A 7,604-nucleotide genomic window follows, 5' to 3' on the forward strand; every position below is an offset into this window, starting at 1 on the left:
AGCTGTGTAGAGGGAGGGGCAGACATGCTGTAAAAACAACTTCTCCATCGTTGTCAGTTGTGTGAGAACAAGAGGCAGAAAAAATATAAAACAGCTTCCTCATGATAACGTGTACAGTGCATACGGAAAGCATTCACAGCGCTTCACTTTTGTTATGTTACAGCCTGGAATAACGCTGGATTAAATCTATTTTTCATCTTCACATAATAGCCCAAAATGACAACTTAAAAAAAAGTTGGTTTGAGATGTATTAAAAATGAAATAAATGAAGAAAAGGGGGGCAGACGTGGTGTAAAAACAACTTCTCAATCGTTATCTGCTGTGTGGGAACAAGAGGCTGTAAACTCAGTAGAAAAGAGCTTTCTTATGATACCGTGTATATCAGAATAACAGAGCGATTACTCTGCGTCACACACTCCCTCTGTGATGTGATTAGGAGCTTTAGATAGAGAACACAAAACATGACCGCGGTCACGTTATGTAACCGTGAAACAGAGTCAATGTGGAGAGAGGAGGAGTGGGAAAGTGACGAAAACACTGGAAATATGAGCAAAAGAAGATTTGAAGATTTTATTTTCTCTGATTCTTTTTATATGGAGACAATTTGTTATGAGATTTCAGGGAAAGCAGAGAAGTTTAAACAGATATGGCAGCCTTTCTATATAACAGTACTGAAGGGACCTACATGACACCTTGTTGACTTTTATTTCTGCTTAACATTTGCCTGAACAATGTAATTGGAAGTAAGACATCTGGAAACACACAGGAAAGTAGAGTACGCCATGTTAGTTGTTTATTTTATTTTGTCTTTTTTTCTTTTTTCAGTTTTTTGTGTGTAGGTTCTCTGAAAAAAATTCATAAATAAAGTATTTAAAAAAAAATTAAATTAAATTACTTCTATAATATGAGAGGTTCGGCTGTTGATTTTCATAGGAGGCTGTGCTTGCCAATTTCAATTTACTCGCCGCCCTCGACTGTGTTTGATAAAAATGTTTGTAGAGTGTCAGAATACAGAGAAAAAGATTTGCAAAGTGAGGCCTTCAAATCCAACTGAATGACTGAAACAAAACATGACCTGAGTTATAAAATGATTCAAACCACAACTCAGCGCTCCTACACTCTTTTTCCACACTGTTTACAAACAGAAGTTGAAGAGCAAGCCGACTAAAAATCACCACCGTAGTAGGGCATCTGGGTATTTTTCAGCATGCTACATCTGACATCAGTTCAACAATATTTCATGATACCACTTTCCCTCCATATGCCAGGCTGATCCCCTATTCCTAAATGGTAAATGGACTCCATCTACAGTATATAGAGCTTTTCCCTGTTTTTTAAGCGCTTTACATTGTTTTGTACACATTCACCCATTCACACACATTCATACACCGATAGCAGCAGCAACTACCACGCAGGGTGCAAGCTAACTATCAGGAGACATTCAGGGTTCAGTGTCTCTTTGCCCAGGGACACTTGGACATGTGGCGGGGAGGTTTTTACTACTACTGTCATATGTTCAAACTGCTTTTGAACGTGTTGCGACATGCTGCTTCACACTCAGTCAACATATCAAACGATGAGTCAGACTTTGGAATGAAGCATTGAAGGAGGAGCACCGCCCCCTCACCTGAGACACACCTTGAAGCATTTCATTTCTGTTCAGCTCTGAGTGAGGAGAGACGCACTGACAGACAGACAGTAAGATTTAAATATTATAACAGCTCAATATTGGTCTGGACCTTGATAAATGTTTTTATACTGGTGAAATCTGTTTTTGGCTTCTGTGAACCTACAGTGCACTTTTACCCAACCCATGAATTAGTATCCATGGGTCACTTCACCAAAGTCACTTACTTTTAAATTGTTAAACTGTTCAATGTTAATCAGTTTTAAATCATTTAATTGACTGACTTATCTTGTTGAGTTTTGTATTTATAATGTGCTGTATATTCTTGACATCAGTGTAAGTGAGACATTGCTCTTAATGTTGTTTGAGTTTAAATACTGTAGACCAATCAGCTACACGCAGTGAACGTGACAATAATCCTATTGGACAGGTAATTAGTGACGATGCTGTTGCTAAGGCAAGGCACGTCTGGGAAAGCAGGAAGGGGGGGGTTGTTAAAATGTTCTGTACTACACAGGTACAATGCGGTAAAACCAGTTGATCAGGGAACTTTAGAGCTGCGGTTTGGTTTCTTTGAGCCTGTGACTGAGACACATTCCTGTGTTACAGTTTAAGCAACAACGTCCTTGAGAAGAGGAGTTCCACCCCCTCACCTGAGACAAACCTGTTATGTAATGTTATCACAGTTTGTTATTGTTCAGCTCTGAGTGAGGAGAGGCGCACGGACGGACAGACAGTAAGATTTATATCTTATATCAGCTTACAGAAATCTGAGGCCACGGTTCTCAGCAGGAAACCGATGGATAGTCTAATGCGAGTAGGGAATGAGTCCTGCAGATGTAAAGGTCCTGTTTGCATGTCTGCATTGGCCTGTGAATGTAATGTGTATACTACCAGAGTATAAATTGAATATCCCCAAGGGGATTTATATAGTACCTCTTCATCTTCTTCTGTATTGAACCGTTGTGATGAGAGCTGAGTCAGAAGCCAAAGTTCTGGATCTACCGGTCGATCGTGGTTCCCACCCTCCCCTATGGTCATGAAGGTTAAGACCCAAAGAACTAGATCACTGTTAGAAGTGTGGGAAATGGGTTCACTCAAGAGGGGGGCAGGCGTCTGCCTTAGAGATATGATGAGAAGTTCAGTCATCCTGAGAGACTCAGAGTAGAGCCGCTGATACTTTTGGTAGAAAGGAGCACGTGGTTGGGGCATCTGGTAAGGATGCCCCCAGGGCGCCTCCCTAGGGAGGTGTTTCAGGAGCGTCCAGCTGGAAGGAGGAAGACCCAGGACTAGGTGGAGAGATTATATCTCCACACTGGGAACGCCTCGGGATCCCCCAGTCAGAGCTGGTTACTGTGTGGAAGGGAAAGAGAAGTTTGGGATAACTTCCCTCCTGTGACTTCACTCAGACCAAACTGAAGTTGTTGTTCTTGGCCCTAAGTAGCTTAGAAACTAGGGCTGTCAAGCGATTAAAAAAATGAATCTAATTAATTACAGGCTCTGTGATTAATTAATCTAACTTAATCGCATACTTATGACACTTTTATACCTGTTTATAAACAGCTGTATAGCCTGCTACAGTTTTCTCTCTCTCTCTCTCTCTCTCGCTCTCCATCTCTCGTAACTTCTGTCTCCTCCCCTCAGCCAGCTTTATACATGAACTAGCGCCAAATTTTCTCAAAAAAACAAGCAGACTAAATGATGACTTTCCATCTCCCACAACAGACGGCGCTGCACTGCCACCATTTCGTAGCCTACTCATAGGCAAAAATATTGACACACACACACGGGGCGGGTGTCCGTTTATGCGAGACAGCTAGCAAACACAATTGGAGGAAGATTGAGAGATAGGCCTACTGTCTTGAACCTAGCCTACATTGTTGCACCCACTAAATCAATAATGCACGGACACTGCGGAGAATTAAGTAAGATGTCTTCCTACCTTCATGCTTATTTGCGGAAGCATCCCATAAACCGTCCATAGAGCCCTCGAGTCGGCCCCTTTCCCCTGCTTCTCTCTTTACTTTTCTCCCTTTTACCCGTGCACCCGGCCCGGCAAGCTAAAGGTGCCGCTCCGCACCACTTTTGCACCAGGTCAAAGGGCATTATAGAAGTGCGATTAATCTGCGTTCATTTTTTTAATTTTCTGTGATTTATTAATCAAAATTAATGCGTTAATTTGACAGCCCTATTAGAAACATATTTTTTTAAATGTAAAGCTCCTCTGGATGGCACAACCTTGGCCTCAAGCATAAGGAATCTGAGTTACGTTTGATCAGGACCAGTGTTGGGAATAACGCTGTTTAAAATAACGCCGTTAGGTAATGCTGTTCTTTTTTCAGTAACGGGGTAATCTAACTAATTACTTTTTCCGTCGTTACAACGCCGTTATCGTTACTGAACGTTAAATGCAGTGCGTTACTTTGAATTGATTGAATAAACTGTGTAATGCGAACGCACCCCTGGCTCCATACTACACAAACTGCTAGTGAGGAGACCGCGTGGGTTAACAACGGGAGAAGCGATTGTTATTTCTTATAGTGTTTTAAGATGTGTTTTATTCAGTGTGGATGACATTATAACTGTCAGTTAGCGCCGTCACAACAGTCAGCCGGAGCGCCTGTTAAGTGAAGTTTCTTTTTCTTTCTCTCTCTGTTGTGTGAGCATGCACGTTGCCGCAGTAACCACCAATCAATCCACGGTTGAAACGTGCTCTCCCTGAGTTTGCTTGCATCGCCCTTGTGAGTAAGTGCATGGAGTTTCCCGATCTCTATAAATTGTAATTTATGCATGTTATTAAACGGCCGCGATTCGCCGGTTGCAACAGCTGTTTAGCGTGTCATCACGAGCCGAATATTGCTATTGTTCTTTTCCTGGGATCTGTAGCCTACTGTGCATGTTAAAGAAGGAAATAAACATAGGATAAATCCTTACTCCTCCTCTCATCGTCTCATGCTTCATAGTCTGACGTTTTTGGCCTTAAGTGGTGTTTTAGCCGACACCCCTGAAGTGAATCCAGTGATATAGCAGATCAGCACGGTACATTCAGCAGTTTCCTCTACTAGGCTACTTTTGTTGAGAACAAAATACTTGAAGTGCAAGATAAACCTCTTGCTGTCTGTTGATGTGCAATAAATATTGAAGGTTATGTAGCCTACAAGTAGGCCTACCTGTCTGTTCTACTCATTTCAACTGACTTGTGAAAACTGCTCAGAAAAATCAAAAATGTTTGACATATAGCAACTTTTTTTTTTTACAGTAGGCTAACGCAAATAGTTACTTTCCCTGGTAACTAGTTACTTCTATTATAAAGTAATTCAGTTACTAACTCAGTTACTTTTTGGAACAAGTAGCGAGTAACTATAACTAATTACTTTTTTAAAGTAACGTTCCCAACACTGATCAGGACATATATATGTACACTATACACCCCCTGTGTTACAGATTAAGCAGCAGCATTAAATGAAGAGTTCCAACCTTCACCTGAGACAAACCAGGAAACAGTTTGTTTCTGCTCAGCTTTGAGTCGCACAAACAGTAAGATTTACTTATATCTTCTCCATGATTGGAATCTGAGTTATCTTTGATCAGGATATGTTCTTTAACTCCCATGTGAAATAAATATCAGGCACATTTTTTCCAAAAGAAGATGCAGGGAAAACAATACAACACTTTATAATATATATGCCCCAAATAAAATATTTTATAAACCCCACAAGACAGGGTTTGTACAGAGTCAGGTAAATTTGGAAAACGCTAAATTGAAATATGTGTTTTCAAGGTTTGAAATATGCTTGAAATCTGAACACATTACTGGAAAAATGCTTGGAAAAAAACTTTTTTTGTTTAGATCATATGTATATGTATTTTGGTCTCCAAACATAGGCCTACTGTATTCAAAGCATCGGGGTCCTTAAAAAGGGCTTGAATTTTACTTTTATACGAACCTTGCATAAACGTGTTAATGTCCTATACTTACACAGATAAAATGCTTTGAAAACCAGTTCACAGATGAGCTTTAGAGTTGTGGTAGGTTTTGTAACTATGACCCAAACTCAACTTTCTGTCTGCTGTGTTTTCAGCTGCTCTCACAGACAAAATGGCTTCCAGATTAGAGGAGGATTTCTGCTGTCCGATCTGTACGGAGGTCTTTAGAGATCCTGTTGTTCTGTCGTGTAGCCACAGCTTCTGTAAAGAATGTCTGAAGAACTGGTGGAGAGAGAAACCAACACGGGAGTGTCCAGTTTGTAAGAGAAGATCTTCAAGGGCTGAACCTCCTATTAGTCTGACCTTAAAGAACCTGTGTGAGGCCTTCTTACTGGAGAGAGATCAGAGAGCTTCAGAGGATCTCTGCAGTCTGCACTCTGAGAAACTCAAACTCTTCTGTCTGGACCATCAGCAGCCAGTTTGTCTGATCTGTAGAGATTCAGAGAAACACAGCGGCCACAGATTCAAACCCATCGCTGAAGCTGCAGCAGAACTCAAGAAGAAACTTGAGGAAACTCTGGAGCCCTTAAAGGAGAAGTTAAAGATCTTTGAAGAAGTTAAAGTGGAGTCTGATCAAACAGCAGAACACATGAAGGTCCAGGCCCGACGCGCAGAGAGGCAGATTCGGGAGCAGTTTGACAAGCTTTACCATTTTCTAGAAGAGGAAGAGGAGGCCAGGATGGCTGCACTGAGGGAGGAAGAGGAGCAGAAGAGTCAGATGATGAAGGAGAAGATGGAGGCTCTGAGCAGAGAGATGGCAGCTCTTTCAGACACAGTCAGAGCCACAGAGGAGCAGCTGAAAGCTGTAGACGTCTCATTCCTGCTCAACTACAAGGCTGCAGTGGACAGAGTCCAGCAGCGCCCCCTGCCAGATGATTCACAGCTGCTCTCAGGAGCTCTGATAGACGAGGCCAAACATGTAGGCAACCTGACCTTCAACATCTGGAACAAGATGAAGGACATGGTCTCCTACACTCCTCTGGTTCTGGACCCAAACACTGCTCATCCAAAACTCATCCTGTCTGAAGATCTGACCGGTGTGAGATATGAAGAGTATCAGCAGCTTCCTGATTATCCAGAGAGGTTTGATTATGATGTCTCCGTCCTGAGCTCTGAGGGATTTAACTCAGGGACTCACAGCTGGGACGTCCTGGTTGGCGAGAATAGACACTGGGAACTGGGTGTGTTTTCAGACTCTGCCTAGAGGAAGGGAAGCATACGGTCTGGTTTACGGGGAATAGAGTTCCATGAAGGTAAATACTATGCATGGTCACCACCAGGTTCAACCACTGTTATCAAAGTGAAGAATAATCCCCAGAGGATCAGAATGAATCTGGACTGGAACAGAGGAAAGCTGTTGTTCTCTGATCTTGATACTAACACACACATACACACCTTCAAACACACTTTCACTGAGAGGATGTTTCCATTGATTAGCAATGTGGATAATACACTCCCTCTGAAGATATTACCACTGAAGGTCTGGGTGACAGTGTCACAGGTCTGATAGTCTTTAGTTTAAGATCGGCATTAATCTGATATTTGTTATTATTTACCCACAGATGAAGATATCTCTGGCTGTCAGGCACAAAGAATAAAAACATGTTTCATGTCATGGGGTGATTTTAACATTCATACAGCGTTTATAACAATCCCTATCGGCTGTGACTAATCAATTTGTGTTTGGCTTTTTGCCTTTGGTAGTATATTGAGTAATTTGTTTGTAGCATTTAGTCAAAAACGTGTTTCATGTCAATGGGGTGATTTTTGATCATCTCATATCAAGGCTTTTACAACGACAGTCAGGCCATTTTTGTCTGTGATGCTGAAAGTGGAATCCTTTATTTGTAACTGTTGAAGGAAATGACCTCTCTATAATCATGTGTATTTGGTCATACAGTACATTGACAAAGTTTGAGTTGTTGGGAAACTAAAAACAAGTGAACACTACAAGCCTGCTCCTTTGAATGTGTGCAATACAGCTGCTGCA

General features: G+C 41.6%; 1 pseudogene across 1 annotated transcript; it reads left to right on the forward strand.

Moving 5' to 3' along the window:
* The first annotated feature begins 5,077 nt into the window (after positions 1–5,077).
* Positions 5,078–7,195, forward strand: LOC307250027 (nuclear factor 7, brain-like; annotated as a pseudogene). Its single transcript, XR_013845633.1, has 2 exons — positions 5,078–5,164; positions 5,710–7,195. The product of XR_013845633.1 is annotated as a nuclear factor 7, brain-like (transcript).
* Positions 7,196–7,604: the final 409 nt, after the last annotated feature.

The sequence above is a fragment of the Ammodytes marinus genome (genome assembly GCF_949987685.1).
Source record: "Ammodytes marinus genome assembly, chromosome: 4".
NCBI lineage: Eukaryota > Metazoa > Chordata > Actinopteri > Uranoscopiformes > Ammodytidae > Ammodytes > Ammodytes marinus.